The 27,024-nt window shown below is 37.6% G+C and overlaps 1 protein-coding gene across 1 annotated transcript in view; it reads right to left on the bottom strand.

Moving 5' to 3' along the window:
* Positions 1 to 9,572, bottom strand: part of LOC101892697 (kinesin light chain) — a 176,183-nt gene extending 166,611 nt beyond the window's left edge. The window contains exon 1 of the mRNA XM_059129110.1: positions 9,413 to 9,572. The gene's annotated coding sequence lies outside the window, so the exon portion shown is untranslated. The remainder of the gene's footprint in view (positions 1 to 9,412) is intronic.
* Positions 9,573 to 27,024: the final 17,452 nt, after the last annotated feature.

Genomic DNA, 27,024 nt, shown 5'->3' with positions numbered 1-27,024 from the left:
TTAAAGTCAACACACATTTTACTAAGATGTTCACCCATTTAATAATTCGTGCGGTGAAAATCAGTATATAATAATTGGTAGTATCTACTAGATCTAAACGGAACATTAATTCTAATAGATGAGATTAGGAAATCTGAAGGTATATTACCATTTTATATTTTTAGTACAAACATGGAGTTCAACATAATACGTCTGCTTTTAAGTGTATTCAATCTAAATTATTTTAGCCGGCTAGCATAAGAAGGCAAAACAAAATCACCATTCCAATGTAAACCTCGCAAATAGCAGAAATTCATTGATATTCATCGATACAGCTGGCCAGGAATACCTTCAGGCGCGTGGGGGGAAGCTGCACTTTGGCACAGGATGAATTCGATTCCGTCTAACGCCCCGTCGCAGTAAGAGAAAGAAAGCCGCAGTTGTTCAACGTTGTGCAGATTAATCTGCACCACTGCAAGGCAGCCGCGGCTGAGTCAGATCTCACCCTTACTAACATGGATGAGTCACTCATACTGAGTTGGAAAGTATCGACCGAGTTTTCCTTTTCGGATCACCGGAAGATAACATTTCAGGTATAAGTAGAGGGATTGCATGAAAAACCGCATAGGAACCCGAGAAAGGCCCGATAGGAGAAATTTGCGGAGCACACTGCATGGAAGCTGGGATCTACTGGTAATCTTCCAGTAGACTCCGCCTTAGATGTGGACGAGTCCGTTAATTTAATAACAAAAATCCTGATTGGGAGCTATGAAAAAGCTTGTCCGCTTACCTTCCCCGGTAAAAGATAACAACCTGTCTGGCGGTCACTAGGGGCACCCCGCAAGGAGGGGTTCTGTTACTATTATTCTGGCTTTTGGTGATAAATGAAATTCTAATAGAACTAGAACACGGCGGGACAAAGGTTGTGGCTTACGCCGATGATGTGGTCTTGCTGATTGTTGGGAAATTCCCGTAAACTGTTTTAGATTTTAAGCAGGGAGCTCTAGTTAAACTCTCCGGATGGGCACGCTGCAATGGGCGTGAAAACGGAGCTCGTACTCCTCACAAGGAAGCGGAAAATAACAGACTTTTCGCTACCAATATTTTATGGTGTTATGCTAAGCCTTTCTTCGGAAGCCAAATATCTAGGTACAATCCTAGACCAGAAACTAAGCTGGAAGAGGAACATCGAGGAGCGAGCCAAAAAGGACTTAATTGCACTTTATTCCTGCGAAAACTCCATAGGAAAAACCTGGGGACTGAAACCTCATATAATCAAATGGTTATATGAGTCAGTCGTCTGACCAATTCTAGCCTATGGGGGACTTGTTTGGTGGCACTCCTTAGGGAAAACCACCTTCAACAAAAGCATTGATAAAGTCCAAAGAGTTGCATCGCTACTAATTACAGGCGCGTTTAGAAGCACACCCCAATCTGCACCAGACACCCTACTCAATTTAAAACCGTTAGATTTATTTGTAGGGAACAAGCTGCTAGGTGTGCCCTGCCCCTCCCTGGAACGGGAGCTGGAGTCTATTGTGAAAGTCTAAGTATCCAACGATCCTTCAAACTAAACAACGACTGTAGCGTTTTTCAGGCAGAAATCTTTGCTGTCAGGAAGGCCATAGAGCTGCTGGTAAATAGAATCAATGAACTGGACGGACCGGTGACTCTACATAATAGTCAAGCGGCCTTGAAGACTCTAAATTCATTTACAATCCACTCAATGGTAGTTCTTGAATGCAGGAATGCTCTGGAATCGGACTATGAATTGGCCGGAGGCCAATATGAAGGCACCCTTATGTCACTTCTTCCAAGTACTACATAAGCATTATCTTGGGAAATTTTAACAGAACTGGCTAACTGGAAGGGGATTTAATGTCTCCAAAAAGATTTGGCCGATGAACTCCGAAAGAAGATCGAGATTGTTGTTGTAGCAGTTTTAACATGATCCGTTGTTTGTATTCTGATTAATCCGGCACTTCCTCAATGTCCAGGTTTAGGAATTCTGCCACCTTTATGGGCTGTAGCCAGAGATCTTCTGGACAGAGTAGGGTAGGTTTGACTTGACAATTAAACAGGTGCAGCGTATTGTGCGGGCCTGTACCGCACGCTGGGCAGGCGTTCCGCGCAGCTTCGTCAATTTGTGCCCAATACGAATTGAGACGTCTGCACCATCCTGAACGTAGTTGGGCCAAAACTACCCTGCTTTGCCTAGGCAGCCGACGTTCTTCAGCTGCAATGGATGGAGGTGGACTCCGAGGGTGGCATTCATATTGTAGTTATTAACTACCTCTGCGACTGCATCAGTATGAATGCTATTCAGACCCGTTGATAGGCTTCATGAACTAGGGGCTCTTTCTTATATCGCTGGACCTCTCTCTCTAGATCATGCAGGTCGAGGTGGGGTAGTTCTGTCCACCAGAGATGGGCATAATGCACTGTATTTTTAGTGCACTAATAATTTCACTATCACTGTTCATTTAGTGGTAGTGCAATTTTTAATTCCACTACCACTAAAGGGTTAGTGGTAGTGAAAAATAAATTGCACTACCACTAACCCTTTAGTGATATTTAAAAAAAAATTGCACTACCACTAAATTTAGTGGTATTTAAAAAAAAGAACTTTCACTAAATTAGTGGTATTTCATAAAAAATAGCACTAAATTAATGCTATTTAGAAAAATAATCAAATTTTATGAATATGTACTATATATTCTGAATTGTTGTTCCCTACTCACTTCAATAAACTTTATTATAGCTGGTATAATACTTATATACATAGTGCTTTTTTGGCTTAGCTAAAATTTAGTGGTAGTGCAAATTTTTTTTGAAAAATCAATAAATTTAATGGTAGTGCTATTAAAATTTCACTACCACTAAAATTTAGTGGTAGTGCAATTTTTTTTTAAATATCACTAAAGGGTTAGTGGTAGTGCGATTTATTTTTCACTACCACTAACCCTTTAGTGGTAGTGGAATTAAAATTTGCACTACCACTAATTATTTAATTCTTAGTGCACTAAAAATTTAGTGCAATATGCCCAACCCTGCTGTCCACCATATGGTGGTTAGGATGACTAAATCAAATTGGCTTAACTCTAGTTTAGTAAAAACTCTTTAATTTTTTCGAAATTTTTTCCAGTGGTAGGTATTTTTACCCTGATCCCGGGAAACTATTTTTTCTTGGGGGGACGGACTCGGGACCCCAGATTTTTTACCCGGGTTCAAGACCCCTACTAGACCCGGATCCAATTATCCGATATGAGCAATATTGGTATCGTTGGAAAGCTTATGAAAATCACGGTTCGGAAGTTATAGTCAAATTATCGATTTTTTTGGACCCGGATTTTTAATAAAACCCCCAAAAAGTCAAAAAAGGGTCCATTATGGGGGACAACAAAGTTCATGCAAAATTATACCTTTACCTTTCCCAAATGCTACAATTTGTGCTAATACCTTTTTCGGGTCCAGAGATATGGGTCTTTCCTTCCGCATAACCCGATTCTAACCAGTTCATTAAAATTATGTTTTCAATAAAAAAGGTTTATTTCGCGTAGCCGTCATTGGATTACAAAGCATCAAATTTAGAAATCTTTCGTTTTCGTTAGCCGGTGTTGGAAATTACCGAGGAGAAAATCTCAAGACCCGGCCGAAGGCCGGCTACTTACAAAAGGTATACAAGTTAGAAACATTGGTTTGCGTTAGCCGGCGTAGGACATACCCAGAGTAGAAAATCTCAAGCCTCGGCCGAAGGCCGGCTACTTACAAAAGGTATACAAGTTAGAAACATTGGTTTGCGTTAGCCGGCGTAGGACATACCCAGAGTAGAAAATCTCAAGCCCCGGCCGAAGGCCAGCTATTTACAAAAAGTGTCAAATTTGGTTCGCGTTAGCCGGTGTAAAACATACCCAGAGGAGAAAATCTCAAGCCCCAGCCGATGGACGGCTACTAACAAAAGGTATACAATTTAGAAAACTTTGGTTCGCGTTAGCCGGTGTAAGGCATACTCAGAGGAGAAAAACTCAAGCCCCGGCCTAAGGCCGGCTATTTACAAAAAGTGTCAAATTTACAAAACTTTGGTTCGCGATAGCCGGTGTAGGACATAAGCAGAGGAGAAAATCTCAAGTCCCGGCCGAAGACCGGCTACTTACAAAAGGTATACAATTTAGAAACATTGGTTCGCGTTAGCCGGCGTAGGACATACCCAGAGTAGAAAATCTCAAGCCCCGGCCGAAGGCCAGCTATTTACAAAAAGTGTCAAATTTGGTTCGCGTTAGCCGGTGTAAAACATACCCAGAGGAGAAAATCTCAAGCCCCAGCCGATGGACGGCTACTTACAAAAGGTATACAATTTAGAAACATTGGTTCGCGTTAGCCGGTGTAGGACATACTCAGAGGAGAAAATCTCAAGCCTCGGCCGAAGGCCGGCTACTTACAAAAGGTATACAAGTTAGAAACATTGGTTTGCGTTAGCCGGCGTAGGACATACCCAGAGTAGAAAATCTCAAGCCTCGGCCGAAGGCCGGCTACTTACAAAAGGTATACAAGTTAGAAACATTGGTTTGCGTTAGCCGGCGTAGGACATACCCAGAGTAGAAAATCTCAAGCCTCGGCCGAAGGCCGGCTACTTACAAAAGGTATACAAGTTAGAAACATTGGTTTGCGTTAGCCGGCGTAGGACATACCCAGAGTAGAAAATCTCAAGCCTCGGCCGAAGGCCGGCTACTTACAAAAGGTATACAAGTTAGAAACATTGGTTTGCGTTAGCCGGCGTAGGACATACCCAGAGTAGAAAATCTCAAGCCTCGGCCGAAGGCCGGCTACTTACAAAAGGTATACAAGTTAGAAACATTGGTTTGCGTTAGCCGGCGTAGGACATACCCAGAGTAGAAAATCTCAAGCCCCGGCCGAAGGCCAGCTATTTACAAAAAGTGTCAAATTTGGTTCGCGTTAGCCGGTGTAAAACATACCCAGAGGAGAAAATCTCAAGCCCCAGCCGATGGACGGCTACTTACAAAAGGTATACAATTTAGAAACATTGGTTCGCGTTAGCCGGTGTAGGACATACTCAGAGGAGAAAATCTCAAGCCCCGGCCGAAGGCCGCCTATTTACAAAAAGTGTCAAATTTAGAAACCTTTTGTTCGCGTTAGCCGGTGTAGGACATACCCAGAGGAGAAAATCTCAAGTGCGACATTTAGAAAACTTTTGTAATTCCAACGACTGCTACGCGAAATAAACCCTTTTTATTGGAAACATAATTTTAATGAACTGGTTAGAATCGGGTTATGCGGATGTAAAGACCCATATCTCTGGACCCGAAAAAGGTATTAGCACGAAATGTAGCATTTTGGAAAGGTAAGAGGGTCAGCTATAAGTTGGCAAACAATTTTTTTGACCCCCCTAATGGCCCTTTTTTGACTTTTGGGGGTTTCATAAAAAATCCGGGTCCAAAAAATCCAAATTTGACTATAACTTCCGAACCATGACCACATACTCCATCATGTGACCACTTGTTGGATAGGTATAACGATACCTATATTGTCTACACCTGGTAAGTGGATCCGGGTCCAGACCGGGTCTTGAACCCGGACTTTCGAGTCAAAAATCCCCCAAGAAATAAATAGGGGATTTTAATGCCCGCTATGAGTTGTGACATTCCGTCCTAGGTTATGAGCGGAGGGGATCAGCGCTGGCAAAGCAGATTAACTGTTTCGCATTCTGCACGGTAAACGAGGATGCCCCCAATCCCTCAGAGATCTCCCGATAATCGTCTCCAGAATTCAGAGAGTTCACCAACCGTCGCCTCAGAGAATTGCCCAACCCTTCTGATGTTCGGGTAGCAGAAAGGATTTTCTGAGACATCATCACAGCTGCAGCCGCTCGCTACATAACTGCTGGTCGAATATCTGAGTTCGGTCACTTTTGACGACGTAACGGTCCAGTGGTTGATGACATATGTGTAAGGTTGAATCCCTATGTAGCGAAGCTCGCCGCATACTTCCACGCGAGGAATATGAAAAAATCCGCCACTAAGTCAACACACTCTTTACAATATGGTCTGCGGAGATGAAAACACAGCTGAAAGTGCAGGTCGAGGGAAATATAATAGCGACCACAAGCCCGCGCAAGCCACACCTATCTGCAACAGCGCTTGAGTGCGGACAAGGAAACCTTGACCTCTTATAATGCGATAGGTCGGTCTGTGGTTAGCTATGCGGCTCCAGTGTGGTCTGCGAATACTAGTGCTACGTAGTGGATGAGGATTGGGTGCCTCTTCATGACACCAGTGGACCATCTACATGAGGAGGCGAAAGTCCTTCCTTTACGTCAGCATAACCATATGCCTTTGTTGCGGTACATGTTTGGGTGTTATCGTGGGAGTCATCCCAACCACCATATGGTGGATACAACTCCCCCACGTAGGCGTGTCAGGAAGTACATACATGATTTAGGGAGGGAGGTCCAACGCTATAAGAGAGAGCCCCTAGATCATGTAGGTCTGAGTTCGTATTTAAAGATCTTAATGGGTTCTACAACCTATGAAAGAAAATTTCGTATGCAGGTCCACGTCTTCGTACAGCCCCCATATATCGGTACCTCCCTTCTTTCGGTATTTTGATGATTTAAGGGACATTATTCAAAATTTTTATTTAAATATCTTAATGGTTACTACAGCCTATGACAAAAAAAGTTCTTATGCAGGTCTTCGTATAGCCCCCATGAGCAGTATTTTTCATGAGCAGTATTTTTCGGAATTTTTGGAAGTTTTCCAAGTTCTTACAAATGGGTATTAAAAGTTCGGCCCGGTGGAATATTGAAGCTTTTTTACTTGCTCCTTATGATGTTTATTCATATTTTCGACGGAGCAGGGCAGTAATAAAGGCCTTTAGGAACACTTTCTCATTGCGTTTTGAATCATTTGCAAGTCGACATTAGAAACTATAACGACAAAATCAGAGCCAATACATGTCTAATTCTTCGTCACATTTTCTTAGATAATGCCAAAAAATCTCACAAATATCGTTAAATGGTAATATTGACACTTAGAATGCCGATCCGCAACAAACGCCGCCGACGTCGATAAATCGAATAAAGTTGAATATCTGGTCATATATTTCAGTTTAGTAGATAGGGTCTTGCAGTTAGACTTTCGAGTCAAATATCCGGGTCCTTCCCCCAAGAAGAAAAGGTTTCCCGGTTTTTATTGTACTAGAGTAGTTCCACAATAAATGAGTTCTTAATAGAGTCAAGATCCCCTAAACTTAAAGTGGTCAAGATTTTAATCAAATTGTTATTTGCAATGAAAACCACTAAAGAAAATGTAAATGTCGGGCAGGCCGAATTTATGATATCCTACATAACTATTCATATTTAGTAGAGCTGCCTGTAATAAATAAATGTTTATATTGGGAATTTATGTGAAGTGATCGATCATATATCAGTTATAATTTGAAAACAAAAGTTACTGATGTATGGAAATTTCGCTTAATTTGAAGTAGGCATTTGTATCTTTCTAGTGTAGCAAAAACAAGTCGATTTTTTTGAATTTTTTCCAGAAGTAGTTATTTTTACCCTGATTCCAGACACTATTTTTTCTTGGGAGACGGACGCGGGACCCCAGATTTTGACCGGAAAGTCGAGGTTCAAGACCCGTATTGGACCCGGATCCACTTACCCGATATAGACAATATATCGTTTGAAAACTTATGAAAATACCTATCCAACAAGTGGTCCGTCCCCCAAGAAAAAAATAGTTTCCCGGAATTAGGGTAAAAATACCTACCTCTGGGAAAATTTTCAAAAAAATCGAAGTTTTTACTAAACTGGAGTTGTCCCAATCTGGGCTTGCTTAACTCTAGTTTAGTAAAAACTCTTCAATTTTTTCGAAATTTTTTCCAGTGGTAGGTATTTTTACCTTGATCCCGGGAAACTATTTTTTTCTTGGGGGACGGAACTGGGCCCCAAGTCCGGGTCCAATGCCCCGACTAGACCCGGATCCAATTACTCGAATCCAATTACAATATAGATATCGTTGGAAAGCTTATGAAAATACCTATCCAACAAGTGGTCACAAGTTACGGTTCGGAAGTTATAGTCAAATTATCGATTTTTTGGACCCGGATTTTTTATAAAACACCCAAATATGGAGGGTCTTTCCATCCGCATAACCCGATTCTAACCAGTTCATTAAAACTAAGTTTTCAATAAAAAAAGGTATATTTCACGTAAGCATCAAATTCAGAAATCCGGTGTTGGACATACTCAGAGGAGAAAATCCCAAGCCCCGACCGAAGGCCGGCTATTTACAAAATGTGTCAAATTTAGAAAAGTTTGGTTCGCGTTAACCGGTGTAGGACATACCCAGAGGAGAAAATCTCAAGAACCGCCCGAAGGCCGGCTACTTACAAAAGGTATCCAATTTAGAAAACTTTGGTTCGCGTTAGCCGGTGTGGGACATACCCAGAGGAGATAATCTCAAGCCCCGGCCTAAGGCCGGCTATTTACAAAAAGTGTCAAATTTAGAAAACTTTGGTTCGCGTTAGCCAATGTAGGACATACCCAGAGGAGAGAATCTCAAGCCCCGGCCGAAGGCCGGCTACTTACAAAAGGTATCCAATTTAGAAAACTTTGGTTCGCGTTAGCCGGTGTGGGTACATACCCAGAGGAGAAAATCTCAAGCCCCGGCCGAAGGCCGGCTATTTACAAAAGGTGCCAAAGACCCATATCTCTGGACCCGAAAAAGGTATTAGCACAAATTGTAGTATTTTGGAAATGTAGAAGCTATAATTTGGAAACAATTTTGTTGACCCCCATAATGGCCCTTTTTTAACTTTTTGGGGGTTTCATAAAAAATCCGGGTCCAAAAAATCGATAATTTGACTATAACTTCCGAACCATGACAACTTACCCCTTCATGTGACCTCTTGTTGGATAGGTATTTCCATAAGCTTTCAATCGTATTGTCTATATCGCGTAAGTGGAACCGGGTCCAGGCGGGGTCTTGATCCCGGACTTTCAGGTTAAAAATCTGGGGTCCCGGGTCTGTCCCCCAAGAAAAAAATAGTTTCCCGGGATCAGGGTAAAAATACCTACCTCTGGAAAAAATTTCGAAAAATCGAAGAGTTTTTACTAAACTAGAGTTGTTTCCCAACCTGTACTTTGTTTACAAAAATACATGGACAGGCGGACGGACTGACGGACGGACATGTATAAATCGTCTCAGAGTGTTATTCAATGCAGGTCCTGAAAAGGAACTATGGGTCTGTTTCGATTCCTTCTCTATGTTACGAACAATCATAATACACTGGCCACAATGTGCTGTAGTGTATGAACACAAACATCACCATTGGAATGATTTTAGGCGATGGCCGTGACTCACACTTTAAATACGCATAATTGCATTCAGTCTCAAAAACTTGTATTACTTACAATTTAGAGCGAAAAAAACACAGGGCTTTGTGTTACACTTTATTAATGTAAAACTGAAATATTACACTTTTAGTATTCGTACATAAAAAAGTATTTTATAAACCTAACACAGGCCGTTCACGATATTATTGTGCTGAGGAATGCAATCTTACAGACTACAAAGTGGATCAATATTTTCCGATGGCGGTAACAAAGAGATGGAAGTATCTAACGCCGTACACACATAAATTGTGTTCCACGACTTAAAAGTTTCTGATTCTATTACATATTTTGTCGAATTGCATATTTTCCTCTGCTTACATGACATCTCTAAATTTTTTACACAACTAATTTGGGCGAAAAAAAAAAATGCAAACAACGAATTTGACATCTTATTCAATTCATTTTGAATTGGTACCTGACGTTTCTAATGACACCAAATTCACTATTTCGCCTTATTTTTAAGTCGTATGTAAATTTTTTTTGACATCTCTAAATTTTTTTACACAATTAATTTGGGCGAGAAAAAACGGCAAACAACGAATTTGACATCTTATTCAATTCACTTTGAATTAGTACCTGACGTTTCTAATGACACCAAATTCACTATTTCGGCTTATTTTTAAGTCGTATGTAAATTTATTTTGTCGATATTTATCAAATATTCTGCAAATACATATATCTTTGAACTTTATTTTCATCAGCTGTTTAGCTCTTCATTGTTAACATGATTTTGACGTTTATTTTAGCATTGCTACTTTTCTATTCCCGTACTTTTTCAACCATATTTTCTATGGGAGGATATAAAGTTGAGGGTACATAAGCAGCTTGGCATCATGGCTAGACATATTAATGTCAAATTATAAGGGGAAACCATGACAGGATTCGAGTGCGACTCTGACATTCCTTTATGATATGTCACAAAATATGCGAAGACTTTAAACTTCTTATGTACCCTCACCTTAAAAACATCCGAAATTGGAAAAAGAACTGGGAGGTTACTATGTAATTCGATTCGAAAGTTATATATTACGGATGCGATTTTTTTTTTACCATCTAACTCGATCTCGCAATTACATTTACTAGTTTCGTTGCCATATCCGATTATCGGATATTGATAATTTAATTTCGGATTTGCATCACTATGTATTTCGAATTTAGATGTCAAAGTAGGTCGAAAGAAGACATTTGTATTCGTTTGATTTTTAACTAAAGCTGGCCATAGACGAACGATAAATTCGAGCAATTTGTTGGGTTTGTGGTCGCGTTTTTACGTCTGTGGGGTAGTTTGCGAACAAATTGCAAGTTTTTGAAAATTTTCAAAAACTTGCAATTTGTTGGCAAACAAATCATACGTGTGCGGGCTACTGCGCAAATTTTAAGCCATTTTGCCATTTCAGTTGCTCTTCAACCATTGTAACGAAAGGTCATGTAGTGCACACAAAAAATGGCAAGCAAAGATTTTATGATAGAATTTTTTGATGTGTTAAAAAATGAAAATGCCATTTGGCAAACAAAAAGTGAAAAATATAAAGACAAATTAGAAAAACAAAAATCATGGGAAAAACTCGTAACAAAATGGAAAATTTTTATAATCCCTTGGAGTAAGCATTTCCATATTTTTGAGCGTTGCTACATGGGAATGCTTTTTTCTTTCGAGCAGCCACTCTTCACTCCATTTTCTTTTTCTTTTTTTTTTCGATTTTTTTCTTTTCTTGTTTTTTATTTTCCATGTCGAAACATGTATATATAATTAAAAGCGCAGCTGCATCAGCCACTGCATCGTCGCACATGTTTTTTTAAGTTTCCTATCAACAGAAAAAACCAATTGTTAAATAAAAAATTTTCTGCCACAAAATTCAAACAGAAGCACAGACCGAAGTTCAAACACAAAATGAACATCATCCGCTTCGTAGCATATGCTTACGCTTCAACGTCGGCCGAATTATGATTTGTTCGAGCGTGTGTGGAGAAACGATATGCAATAAATCGCAGCAATAAATTTGCAAATCACACCAACAAATCGTTCGTCTATGGCCAGCTTAACGCACAGAGAAAAAGAAAATAACAAAAGAATTATTACAATTCAAAAAAGGATAAAATGCTCTAAAAATGTAAATATTTAATTAATTCATACACATTTATAGGTAAATATGACTTAAAGTCGTTTTTAAAGGGAAAATAATACAAGAAATATCAAAACGAAACAAATCAAATTTGAAATAATGGTGAATTTCATTATGGAGCATCCACAGTTGGCTAAGTGCTACATAAAAGCCACCAATGACTCGTGGGCACGATTGGTAAAAAAATTAAATGCAGCTGGTCCACCAATGCGGGATGTGGTCGGTAGTAAAAAGGTAAGTTGTTTAAGTCAACAAAAACTCCCCAGAGTTATTATGTGATGTGTAGGTGAAAGTGATTCGTGCGTGTGGTGTGCAAGAGAAAGAAAGAGAATTTCAAGAAATAAAACACAAGTAATTGGTACAATTCTAAATTAAATGCCTGCTTTATTGGTACTTCCTTCTTTTTCTCAACAATAAATTATCTTCAGTAAAAATGTTGCTACCTTCTTGCAGTACTTTCAAGTGTTTTATTTCAATTTTGCAGCAACTTCTTAAGAAAATGGATTCGGTTGCTCTTTGGTCGCAAAACAGATGGTGAAGAGAGCACTTGAACGACTTGAATAAATATTTACTTATTAATCGACAAAATACTTATTTTTTGAACTAGTGGATCCACAAGTACTTTCGTTTATAAAGTCTAGCATTTCTAACACAAACCCATTACAAATTCTTTGGAATATCCATTCTGATTCTTTCATTTTTGTCATTGGTCCTATTCTTAAAAAGGCAAAATATTCGAAACGAGAAGTCCTGTCCAATGCCCACATTGCTAATCTCTTTAATTCCGTCGGTTTGCTGTTGCAAAAATTATTTATTTTTTTGTACAAAATTCTTACAGTCTACAAAATATCTCAAAAATCTTGATCTGTTAACGTCAAAATACCAATACAGATCAAAGTACCAATAAAGTGTAAACATTCAAAAATGATGTTAAAATTATAAACAATTTGGGTTTAGGGCCATTTCGTTAATTTTTTTTTTGCTATCCATATCACAGGTAGCCTTAAAGGTCCTGAGTACAACTTCGTCAGTTTTTTGCCAGTCCAAAGCTATGGACCCTCAATATGTCGTAAGTATCATTGTTTTTTAAAGTCGACGAATACCTTTTGAGTATGATTGTGATGCGCTCTTTGTAGATGCTAGAAGGAATGAGCCAATATTGTTCATTCAAGAACAAACTGCATAGAAAAATTCGATGTTTTTTTAATTATGAACTGGAATTTTCGTTCTCCAGTCCTTACTAAAAACATATGTATCACACATCAATATAAAATTTTTAACAAAGGAAATAATACTTGGAGCGCAAAAATTTAGATTCTGCAGAAAAAAAACTTCACAAATAATTGAACTGCTATTGGTAGAAAAATTGATAGAGTATCTCAGTGTTTCCTCTTGTTGTTGTACTGGTTAAATTACATTTTTTCTATTTTATCCATTGGACCATTCTATTTCTTGATGGGATGTATTAATGGAATCAGTTTCTTTAAGGAGCAAATCTAAATGTTAGATCGAGGTCACCTCGTAAATGTTTATCCCCTCACGAGTCCATGACATCCATGGAAACATTACTGCACGCCAGATTTATAATTTTACTACAATAATGGTGGTTATTAGTATAAATCATAGATAGGATGTGTTGTTTACTTATGGTCCCGCTTGCAGTTTGTTTTCGAAAATATTACAAAGTACGTGGCAAGGCGCCGCACTGCGTCGAGGAGATTTAAGATTTGGAAAAAAGCGGATATCTTCTTTGTTTGTTTAATAATTTTTCAAATTTAAGTAAATCATGTTGACAATATCTGACAAGTAATGACATATTTTGTAGTTGTCAGGCAAACTCAAATTATTTTGTCAGAATTACTATTAATTTTGTCAGAATTATTATTAAAGCAAGTGTAACAAATTGTTCTGAATCGAATAAACAAAATAGCTTGTTGCATTGATTTTGAATAAATAAACAAAAAACGCAAAAACTGGATAAAAGGGTTAGATTTTTCAAAATCATATTCTGTATCTATAGATATTTATTTCGTCACAGAAAGGTTAACATTTTGTCAAAACAATCACTGTAATAAGCATTTTGGTTACAACTGAATTCTAATATTTTCTAAACAATTTTCTATTCTACGAATAAAGAAACAGAAAATGGAAATGTTTTCCTGGGATGATTTTGCAATGGTTTTTACAAATGACGGGTGAATACGTCACAAAGACAAATTTGAATCCCTCGACGGCGGGTTATGATTTCGGATTGACCCGAAACAACATCACAGTTTCGGGCAGCGGCTGCCAACCCAGTATGTACATATTCGTGTTTGTCTATTTTTCTACGTGGGGAGCAGCATATCTCGGATTGCTTTCTCCGGATTTTATTGGACCGTGCCAGGGTTGAGGAAAATCCTGGACCTTGGTTCTGTTCAGTTTGTCAACGGCAATCCAGCATAGGTTTGCTTCGGTGCAATGTAATGTGGGTGCACTTCAGGAACTATTCTGGACTAAGTCGTTGCTAGACTACAGCGAAAGTGATTGAGTTGCGACGTCCTGCAGCGTAGTCCCCAGCGAGTCTACGTCTTCGTCGTCCTCATCTGATTCTTCGTCGGAGTATGGAACTCCACCGCAGTCTCCTTAACAGAAACCAATACCGCAGCATCTTTCGCCACATGTTGCTATTCCAACTCCGGATTGTACATCGTTTTTGCAATTCAATTGCAACGGACTCCGAGCAAAATAGATGAGATTGTGGAAATTATGAATCGGGGGACTATTGCAGCCTACAACGTTGTTTATAGGAACAACGTATTGAGGACGTATTTCACCAGAAGTGGAGGTGGGGGATTAGCGTTCCTGTTACACCATTCTGTTCGGCTTAGACCTATCCCGCTTGAGCCAGTCTTTAGTGAACCATATATGGAATGTATGGGGGTAGCAGTCAAGTGTGGAATTGCTGAGGTAGAGGTGCTAATGTGTATATCCCGCAGATTAATAGCTGTGAACGGCGTTATTTACTATATATTACTTCATTGTTGGTAGGCAATAACTGCCTGATACTAGGGGATTTTAATGCCCACCATGAGTTGTGGCATGGCAGATTGACTGCTCCACATTCTGCACGGTTAATGAGGTGGTTAATGAGGACAATTCGCTAGACGTCACCATCTCCAGATAATCGTATCCATAAGCAGGTCGCCCGATTTCATAACCTCTGAACGCCGCAATTCCTTCGCCATGGAAAAGCTCACTGACCGGAATTCAGAGAGAGTACTACGTCGTATGAGATCTCTTTCCGGTAGCAAATGGTGTGCGGACAAGGAAACCTTGTTGACCTCTTATAAAGCAATAGGTCGGTGGGTGGTCAGCTATGCGGTTCCAGTGTGGTCTGCGATTACTAGTGCTTCGCAGTGGAAGAACATCCAGACCTGCCAGAATGCTGCATTGAGAATAGGGTGCTTCCTCATGACAACAGTGGACCATCTACATGAGGAGGCGAAAGACGTTCCCGTACCTCAGCATTGCCATAGGCTTTCGTTGCAGTACCTGCTTGGGTTTCATCACAACCATCATATGATGAATACAACTCCCCCACTCAGGCGTGTCAGGAAGGACATACGTGATCTAGAGAGGGAGGTCTAACGCTATAAGGGAGAGCATTTGTCACAGATGCCATCAGCAATTACAGTATCATCCCCATCCATGATGGGGCCGGTTGGCCTAAACAAACCAGTGTTGGCGCAATTACGTTCAGGAAGATGCTGTCGTCTCAATTCGTATTGAGCATGAATTGATGAAGATGTGTGTGACATCTGCCTGACGTGTGATACAACCCGCACAATACGCTGCTCCACTGTATTAGCACCGCCAAACCCACCCAACTCATTCCAGAAGATCTCTGTTTACAGCCCATTAAGGTAGCCGAATTTTTAAACCTGGAACTAGATTAGCAGAATCAAATATCTGCATGTTTTACTGCTAAAATAACAACAAAGACACATTTTGGTATTTTGACAATAATAATTACCTACCAACATAATTGATATTTAGAATCCCATACGATTTATTAGAATCCCATATTGCCCATGCCTACCATATGTTGAATATCATAGCCTGGCAAAGTTATGCAATGACTGCAGGCTTCGAGGAAGGCTCTGACATCCAAATATGCAAAGTTGCTTATGTGAAGGTGAATATTACCTCCATTATTGCAATTTCTGACGATTTGACAGTAGTCAGTTTTATTCCAACAAAATGCATGAAATCAAATTAATTGAAAATTAACATAAAATTTGTGTTCCAGTACTTTTTTAGTAGTAAAACTAGCAGAAGAGAACAGTTTGAAATGTCATTCTCATTTAGGTGTGCTCAAAAAATAAGGGAACGGAAAATTAGCAGAAATGCGATAAAATGTCAAAATTCAAAAAGTAAACAGTCTAAATCGGACTGTTGAAACTTTACTGAAAAGGACGCCAAAATTCAAAAAATGAGAATTGAACATTTTTCAACCTTGTCAGCCCTGCCAATTAAATGTCAAATTTACAATATGCACATTTCTGCTCGGCCAAATTCATGTAGCTAAAACAAGCAGAATTGTGCACCACTCAGCGCCATTTTTTTTCAAGAGAGCTGCAAGTTTTGCTAGTTTTTGGAGTACGGGAACGCGTTGTAGCAGAATTAGAAATAATTAGTACTAATTTGTAGGTTCTGGAACACAACTATAATCAGTTTGTTATATGAATCTTACTCTCAAAACACGTGGTCCATGGTAAAATTAAGAACATAACCTTGTGCAATCAGATGTTTAAATTTTTTTCAAAATATTTTAAACTTTGTCAAAACGTACACATATTTATTAATCCATTCTATAAATAAAAAATGGGAAGCTTTTCGAAACAGGTTATATGTGACTTGGAAAACTCAAGAAACGCATAGCGAGGGCTCATCTCTTGTTTTATGAGAATTTGAAATAAAAAAATTTATTATTTAAATTTTATTTATTTCTTACTGTGAAATAGGAATGATATGTCAACATTTCTTTTCAAAATCGTGTTCTATATATCTTTTTAAACTTTATTTCTTTTCGACTTTGTTTATATTTGCTTTGTTCCAAAACCTGCAAGGATATAATTTTTTTTTCAATTTTTGTAGATATCATGAAGGGACAATCAGGTGCTGCATTTACCGCAGATGATTGTCAAAACGCTTATTATGGTTGCAATCACACAACGAAAGATAAACAAATTTTATATAACGTCATGATAAAATAATACGGGTAGACGCATCGATAAACCTGTTGCTGGAATTTTCCCAAGCATTGATGCATCTACCTGCATTATTCTACAATGCATATCGTATTTTTGGTATAACATTAGTTGTGTTCCAGAACCTACAAATTAGTATTAATTCTGCTACAACGCGTTCCCGTACTCCAAAAAATGACAAAACTTGCAGCTCTCTCGAGAAAAAAATGGCGCTGAGTGGTGCAGATTTCTGCTTGTTTTAGCTACATGAATTTGGCCGAGCCGAAATGTACATATTGTAAATTTGACATTTAATTGGCAGGGCTAACAAGGTTGAAAAATGTTTTAAAACATTTCAATGTTCGCGCGTCACAACAAAAATAAAGAAAATGATCAACTTAAAAACTAAACGAAAAACTAATATTTGTCGTGCAAAAAACAAAAAGAGAAAATATGGAGCGACTGATGTATTCATTTTTGGATGATTCCAGCAGTGAAGAGGACTGGTTGAATGAGGAATCAGATTATTAATTATAATTGTAGATTATTAATTTTAACTTATCGTCTTCAATACTATTTTTTTTAAATTTTGGCGTCCTTTTCAGTAAGGATTCACCAGTCCGATTTAATCTGTTTACTTTTGGAATTTTGACATTTTATCGCATTTCTGCTAATTTTCCGTTCCCTTATTTTTTGAGCACACCCAAATGAGAATGACATTTCAAACTGTTCTCTCTTCTGCTAGTTTTACTACTAAAAAAGTACTGGAACACAACTTTTATTTTTTCGATAAATGCTCTCATTTGTTAGGGATGGCACACATTGCATCTTAGTTCTGAGAATAATTTGAATGAAACAAAGAACAAAAATTTTGGTTCGCTCAGCAAATTGTGTGTGGGAAATTAAGTAGATGTTTCTTAATTAATGGTCGAACAAGGAATAGAGAACGAATCACGTGCCGTGTGCACTTATCATAATCTTTTTTATATTAGTAGTTTAGTGCTTACACAAACCAAAAATACTATATAGTCATGGATCAATAAGAGAGGTTGCTCAACTTCAACTAAACTGGAAAACGAAATTCTGTACTGGAGTCTTATAGTGTCAAATAGACTTTTAAATATGCAATAGTAGACGTTGTTTTTATTTTTTTTTTAGAAAAATCGTATATTGGGAAAAACCTGCGAAACAAGAATGGAAGTTCGGGGTTATTCTACGAGGTGGGATCTAAAATAGTAGGACAATACAGTTTTATCACAAAATTGTACAATTTTTTTACCCATTTGAGTTTGTGCCGGCTTTAAGTACGGACGCGTTTTATTTTTCGTTGCTAATGAAGGGTGTTTTTTCATAAGTAAAGCAAAATAAATAATATAAAATCAATCTGTACGCTATTAAATAAACTCAGGAAATAGAATCTAAAAAAACCTGCTAAAAAATCCTTTTTATTAAGTTTTTTTTTCTACTTTATCCTCTTTTTCCCCAAGCACATAAATCGGTTTGTTATAGTGTTAACAACAACTAGTGTATGTCACTCTCTCATACGGAAGAGAGAAATGCAAGTGAGAACGGGCAAAACGTATACCTTAAGTTGACGTCGACAGATTTCAGCTCAACCGCGCCAAAACGCCACGAAAGCTGTTATCTTACAGCTAAACCCCAAAGCCGTTCTAAATCGGCATCGCCGAGAGTTTTACAAAAAATTGCCAGGTGAGACTTCTCCCAACGAAACAAGAGAAATGTCATATAAACAAAACAATGTAAACACGCCCAAAATAAATTCTATAAAGGTGCTATCACACGATGCGATTGAACATCAAGAAACTATCGCTTCAAGTAAGAATGCGTCTCTTGAAAATTTCTTAGTAACAAATCGAAAAGCTAGTTCTAGAACTCCAACCAAGGTACCGAAAGCTAAAACCCAAAAGTCTATAAACAATGACCGCAACAACAGATTCTCAATTTTCGGCTCGAATAACGAGACTGATGAAATGATACAACCGGTTAGATCCCAAAAACCTCCCCACTATATCTTCGCGAAGAAACTACAAACAATCTTGTAAACCAACTCTCCCAAATATTGGGTAAACCTAATTTACACGCGGTATCTCTTGAGAGAGGAAATCTCCAAGAGACGAAAATACAAACTTATACTGAGTCGCATTATAAGGACATAGTTCGTGCTCTGGATCCTGAGAAGAAGAATTATTACACATATCAGATCAAGAGCTTAAAAGGACTAGTCGTCGTTATTAAAGGGCTTCATAGTTCTACGCCCATAGAGGACATAAAAGATGCTCTCGCAGCAGAAGGATTCGAAACAAAGTCTATCATCAACATTTTCAATAAAGATAAAGTTCCGCAACCTATGTTTAAAGTAGAACTAACATACGAATCTTCGCAACTAAAGAAAAAGGGACAATTTTATCCAATTTATAGCCTTAGGCTTCTTTGTAATCGCGGTGTGAAAATTGAAGAACCTCAAAAAAGAAAAGGCCAACCTCAATGTACAAACTGCCAAGAGTATGGGCATACCAAAACGTATTGCAAATTGCTATCGGTTTGTGTTACTTGTGGTGACCTCCACAAATCATCGGAATGTCCACATCGCAATATGCAATATGCAATACTTATATTCTGATACTTTGAGAAATGACTCACCCAACTATAAAAATTCAAATATAAAATCATCTATCGAAAAAATAATCGTCACCATGAATTCTTTTATGACAAGTATGCAAAGCATAATGCAAGATAGTGTGAGAAATCAATCTATGATTATGCAAATAGTTTTAAAACAAAAATATATAAAATTCGAATCTGTTTTTGGAACGCAAACGGCTTAAGCCAACATAAACACGAGGTCGAAAACTTTATTCACTCACTCAACATACACATTTTACTGGTATCTGAAACTCATTTCACTTCTAGAAACTGTTTTAGAATAAACGGTTACAGTACATACGACACTAAACACCCTAGTGGGAGAGCTTGCGGTGGCACCGCGGTGATAATTTCTAATAAAATTTAGCATTACCCCATTCCAGAATATAAGTTTGACCACCTACAAGCTACAACAGTTGCACTATCTTCAACGAATACAGCTATATCTGCTATATACTGTCCTCCGAGACATAGTATAAGCAAAGACGAATTCGCACACTTTCTGGAGATCTAGACTTATAACACCCAGAGGTAGACAGCTTTTAAACTCCATTTCGTCCGCTAAACTGGACGTGTTATCTACTGGCCAGCCTACTTACTGGTCTTCAGACCTGCAAAAACGTCCTGACTTAACTGACTTTGCGGTAACAAAGAATATTAAGAGGGAACAAATGTCCGTGGTATCCTCTTTTGACTTGTCGTCAGACCATTCCCCAACTATAATAACATTAAATGATGTTCAACTCGCAACTTCCCCGGATTATCTACCAAATTGTACAAGTTCCGATACGGTCGAAAGGACTTGTAGGGATTCTAATTCTACTGAGTAGATTTAGAATCGAAGATTATTGTTGAACAAGAGGGACAACAATATAAATTTGCAAAATAAAACAACACAACAAGTATTCTAGCGATACTCACGTTTGTTGTCTGCAAATAAAACACTTTAAAAGTAAACTTTAAAATTCAAGTATGACACTGGCGGTCAATTTATTTTAAATTCAATTAATTTTTTATTGATCTGGCGATCGACACTTTTAATTTCTTTTGACCTCAAGAAGAAGAGTGATTCTTTTTCGTGGTGTTGGAACCCCATCGATTAATTATTTATCGAGGTCGATGAGGTCCATTTCGATGACATCATCCAACGGGTTGGGCAGATTCCCAACATGCCGGGCCCCTTGCACTGGTGCAACTGATAAAGCAGTCGCTATTCTCTCCAGCATATTTAAAACTTTATCCAAATGAACTGGTTGTTGTTGAGTTTCCGGAACTCGCTCATTTTGATCCATTAATTGTTCTTTGTTTTTATGTTCTTTACTGGATAGTTGTGGTTTGGCATGATGGTTTTTGTTGGCTCTATCTTATTTGCCCCGATTTTGCTGCTTGTTTTCCCGTTCCTGAATTATTCTGGCTTGTTTTTTCAGATCTCTTGCCTTCTTCTGAAGTTTTTTTGGCTTCCTGTTGAAGTCTTTTTGCTTCTTGCTGCTTAGATGTTGATTTTTTTACATCCTCCTATGTTGTTTGAAGACCACTTAGTAATTGTTTTTGTTGTCGGCGTTGTGCCTCCCTTTGATTAGCATATGGGTGAAATCTGGTCGCCGGTAAGTTTCCAATAATTAGATTATTGCCATTTTCCAATTTCGTTGGTTGCGGCGAATGGTGAAGCATGGTGTTGTGCCGAGCACCACACAGTCTACAATTGCCTGACCATAAGCAATTGCGGACAAAATGATTTTGCCCCAAGCAATTAATGCAGTACTTATAGGAAAGCATTACGCCTTCCCTCTGCTCTACAGACATCATCTTGAAGGCTGGACAAAATCTTAAGGGATGCATGCCAAAGCACACCCTGCATTGTTCCATGTGGCTCATATTCATGATTGAAACTGCAATTGATGTAAAAAACAATACAGACGAAAAGGGTGCCATTTAAGGCATGACATATTAATCAGAGTTTTATCTTTTCGAAACACATACACTACTTTCTACTAACAACCACTGACTGAAAGTACACATAATTTAACAATTGGACGGGATATGATAGCTGTTGTAGTTTTTACATCAACTACTCTTACGTGGTCATCAAGCCCTTCATATACTTTTAAAACTCGTCCCATCTTCCAGTCATTCGGTGGTAGAAGTTCATCTTTTATCAACACCATGCCATTTTCCTTAAGAATCCGCCCCGGATACTGCCACTTATACCGCTTATGTAGTTCTTGAATATATTCGGTTTTTCATCTCTTGATAAACGTGTGATGAAGAGCTTTAACTTTTTCCCATCGATTTATAAGAGATAAATCTTCTGTTGGCGTTTCTGGAGCAAATATTAGTGACCCACCTCTCAGAAAGTGCGCTGGTGTTAAATCCTCCAAATCCTCTGGATCTTCAGATAATGGTGTTAAAGGTCTCGTGTTTAAAACACTTTCAATTCTAACTAAAATTGTTGAAAATTCATCAAAATTGAACTTTTTATCTTTCATTACCTTTTGGAAATGTGATTTAAAACTTTTAACACCTGCTTCCCATAATCCTCCCATATGTGGAGCACTGGGAGGGATAAATTTCCATTCGAAGCCATTAACTATATACTTTTCACACACTTCTTTAGAGCATTTTTTCAGAAATTCTTGGTATTCTCTCATAAGTATACTATTTGCCCCTACAAAATTTGTTCCATTATCAGACATTAAGCATCTGGGTAAGCCTCGTCTACCTATGAATCTAGCAAAAGTAGCAAGAAAAGCTTCACTTGATAATGCTGAACAAGCTTCGAGATGAACCACCTTCGTCGAAAAGCATACAAATATACAAACATACGACTTTTGAAAAGGGGAATTTCTCAAAGAGCCTGCCTTAATCTGAAATGGGCCTGCGAAATCTGCTCACACATATGTAAAGGGAAGAGTAAAAGATGTTCGTTCCACAGGTAATGCTGCCATTATCTGCGATTTAACCTTATGTTTATACTTTGTATCAAGCATTCATGAACAATTTTCTTTATTGACCGTCTTAAACTTGGAATGTAAAACTGTTTTCGAACGGTTGACATCATTAACGATATGTCTGCGTGCAACATAGTTTTATGGATGAACTCTAAAAATATTTTACAGAAATGCGATGAGTTTGGGAATCTTTCATCATAGGAAATGTTAGCGTTCGCTAATCGACCATTAACTCTTATTATGCCATCTTTATCCAAAAACGGATTTGGTGCATGCAATGAGCTTTGACGTGAAATGTCTTTCGAATTGCTTAATTCATTATACTCTTGCGGATAATGAAACATTTGGGTTATTCGGACAAGAACCAATTTTGCATGATTTAACTCCTCGTGAGATAGAATTTTACCATTTGACAACTCAGACTTTTAATTTTTTTCTTGACACTTCTTCATACGAAATATATATCCTACAACCCACAGTGCTTTGTTGTAAGAAGAAAACCTGTTTATTATCAAATTATCTTTAATAATAATTGGTGCGCAATGTACAACTGTTTTTCTTTGTTATGGTGGATCTTGTAAAATTATACTTGATTTTGGCCAATTATTTTCAGGACTAAGTAACCAGATTGGACCATTCCACCATAGCGAATTATTACATAAATCTTCAGTACTGGAACCTCTAGTTCCAAGGTCTGCTGGATTACACTTCGTAGAAACATGTCTCCATTTACAATTTTCAACATTTTGAAATATTAATGCAGTTCTATTTGCAACATACGTATTCCACGTGGATGGATGATTTTGCAACCATGCCAATACAATTGTTGAATCTGTCCATAAATGAACAGAACAATTTTTAACATTCAAATTTGATACAACATATTTTACCAAAGAGCAATACGGCACCACAAAGCTCTAGTCTTGGTAAACTTATTTTTTTAATAGGCTTTCTCAGATGCATCACAAAAACCATGTATTTGAATTGTGCCCTCTAGGCAAAAATTAATCCATCTTGGGATTTGTATTGAATCAATTTTTGAAAATTGATTCACAAAATTTTTCCATTTAATCAATGTGGATGATGACACTTTATCATCCCACTTAATGCCTTCTAACCAAAGGTCTTGCAACAAAATTTTAGCCTGTACGATTAAAGGCGTTAACCACCCTGCTGGGTCAAATAATTTCGAAACTGTTGACAAGATTTTCCTATGGGTGTGAAGATAAATTGGAAAGTTAAATTGGATGTTAACAGACACAGTTACTTAACAGAGCTCTGTTAAGGACTTAACAGAGCTTTGTTAAAGACTGAGTAAAAAAGAAAATTTTGAAAAATATAATTATTTGTTAATTATTATATTAAAATTTATTACTTCGGTAATAAAATAGCTTGAATACAAATTAAATAAATACTATGCAGCACCAACTATAGAACAAACCGTTTCAGACACACAAATTGGGTCATATCTTTATTAGGATGTAAAAAAACGGAATGGATCACTGTGCAAAGCCTATAAAACCTGCGCGGATCAAACTAGGCTTAAATGAAAGGTCTCTCCGAGCACTTTCAGCCCATATATAGGTTATAGTCCAAAACCGTTTCAGAGACCCAAATTGGACACATCCTTAATAATAATAAGGTCCTAACAGATTGAACCACTGTGCAAAGCCTATAAAACCTGCGCGGATCAAACTAGGCTTAAATGAAAGGTCTCTCCGAGCACTTTCAGCCCATATATAGGTTATAGTCCAAAACCGTTTCAGAGACCCAAATTGGACCCATCCTTAATAATAATAAGGTCCTAACAGATTGAACCACTGTGCAAAGCCTATAAAACCTGCGCGGATCAAACTAGGCTTAAATGAAAGGTCTCTCCGAGCACTTTCAGCCCATATATAGGTTATAGTCCAAAACCGTTTCAGAGACCCAAATTGGACACATCCTTAATAATAATAAGGTCCTAACAGATTGAACCACTGTGCAAAGCCTATAAAACCTGCGCGGATCAAACTAGGCTTAAATGAAAGGTCTCTCCGAGCACTTTCAGCCCATATATAGGTTATAGTCCAAAACCGTTTCAGAGACCCAAATTGGACCCATCCTTAATAATAATAAGGTCCTAACAGATTGAACCACTGTGCAAAGCCTATAAAACCTGCGCGGATCAAACTAGGCTTAAATGAAAGGTCTCTCCGAGCACTTTCAGCCCATATATAGGTTATAGTCCAAAACCGTTTCAGAGACCCAAATTGGACCCATCCTTAATAATAATAAGGTCCTAACAGATTGAACCACTGTGCAAAGCCTATAAAACCTGCGCGGATCGACCTTAAAAAATTCCATGGGACATACACATGCATGCTTCACCAATATTTTTCTTCAACATTTCCTCTTTTATGTTTTATCGCTAAAGTTCTTATTTTATTTTTAATTTCTTTAAATGTTCTACGTCTAAAAAAGTAATAAAACAAAATTCCCGTGCCGGGATTCGAACCTACGACCCAACAGATTTCAGTATGAGATCATTTTTGCTGTTGTCAACGTTGATAATCAAAATAAAATTGGTAACGGACATTTTATTGATTAAAGAACCTCTCATGCAGTGGGTTGCATATTAGCGTAGGTAGGAGGTAGATTATTTTTACTATACTTATTTATATTAACAAATGTACGTTAATTTTTTTATTTATATATATTCAAAAATTTTTATTTATATTTATTTTTTCCATTATAGTTATATATTTTTATTTTCATAATTCCGTATTTATATTTATAATTATATATATCTTTATTCCAAAAAATATTTTATTTATTATATTTTATTATAAATATGTTAAAATGTTGTATTAACACTAATTCCTTTTTATACTTATTTATATTGTTGTTAAATAGAAACATTTTTTATTTTGAAATACCCACATCACGAAATTTCACACATTCACATCAGTTCCTATTTTTTATTCAATTGCATTTATGTGAAGTAACCTATCTGAAAAGCAAAATTCCAAAGAATGTGAACCGTTACATTTCGCACGTACCATTGTTGTTGTTTGTCTTAATGTACGTTTTTTTTTCTGACGAATAACTCTTGTTTATGTTTTCACAAAAAATACTACACAACTTAAGTTCACCATCGTCGTGATCTTATGGTAGCTTGAGTGATAAATCTGTTTTGTTTCATGCCTTGCGTCGCGAGTTCAAAACCCGCGGAAGGCGTGTTTTTCTATTTTTAAAAAATATGTTTTTTTTTGCATTTAATTTTTATTAAGAATTTTTTACAGAATAAATTTAATTTATGTAAGTATCTGTTATTAAAGTTTATATGTTGGAGCCATAAGTAATTGATTTTAAATTCAAAATTTCAGGAAGACTTCAAATATTTATATATATAATAAACAACCACCAAATTATACAAGCAGCAATCGAACACCAAGAGTGGACAAATAATTTTTAAAAATTGTAAACATATTTAAGGCAATCATTAAGTCTAATATTCTGTAAGGCCATATTATACATTTATACATATCTATTATAAATTGGCTTACAGCTATATTGATCATTTTACAATTTGTAGGTGTTCTATATTATATTAATGTAATTTTTGATGTAGAAAAACATTTTTGGGGTAAAAAGTATAAAACTTTCCTTCAACAGGATTTGAACCCAGGCCGAATGTTTCGTACGCCAGCGCTCTAACTGCTGAGCCACTCGACACACATAGCAGGTTGCGACTATGGCAAAAACGAATAATGAAAATCTCACTAAGCATTGATGTGCAAAACTGTCCAAAAATTGCGTTTGGCGGCACTTGTTAAATGCGTATTCTCTTCTCTCTCTTTTCGTCAGCGACTTCTTCATTTCATTGTTTCTAAGTAAATTCTACGACGGTTTTTGTACGCCTACTGAGATACAAACACTGTCTCTCTTCTTCCATCTCGCTCTCTCGAGCACGCAAATTGTAAAGTGTGCTCGAGAGAGCGAGATGGAAGACGATTACTTTTTTAGACGTAGAACATTTAAAGAAATTAAAAATAACATAAGAACTTTAGCGATAAAACATAAAAGAGGAAATGTTGAAGAAAAATATTGGTGAAGCATGCATGTGTATGTCCCATGGAATTTTTTAAGGTCGATCCGCGCAGGTTTTATAGGCTTTGCACAGTGGTTCAATCTGTTAGGACCTTATTATTATTAAGGATGGGTCCAATTTGGGTCTCTGAAACGGTTTTGGACTATAACCTATATATGGGCTGAAAGTGCTCGGAGAGACCTTTCATTTAAGCCTAGTTTGATCCGCGCAGGTTTTATAGGCTTTGCACAGTGGTTCAATCTGTTAGGACCTTATTATTATTAAGGATGGGTCCAATTTGGGTCTCTGAAACGGTTTTGGACTATAACCTATATATGGGCTGAAAGTGCTCGGAGAGACCTTTCATTTAAGCCTAGTTTGATCCGCGCAGGTTTTATAGGCTTTGCACAGTGGTTCAATCTGTTAGGACCTTATTATTATTAAGGATGGGTCCAATTTGGGTCTCTGAAACGGTTTTGGACTATAACCTATATATGGGCTGAAAGTGCTCGGAGAGACCTTTCATTTAAGCCTAGTTTGATACGCGCAGGTTTTATAGGCTTTGCACAGTGGTTCAATCTGTTAGGACCTT

This window comes from Musca domestica, unplaced genomic scaffold (genome assembly GCF_030504385.1).
Source record: "Musca domestica strain aabys unplaced genomic scaffold, Musca_domestica.polishedcontigs.V.1.1 6, whole genome shotgun sequence".
NCBI lineage: Eukaryota > Metazoa > Arthropoda > Insecta > Diptera > Muscidae > Musca > Musca domestica.
This window is presented reverse-complemented; position numbering and strand designations above follow the sequence as displayed.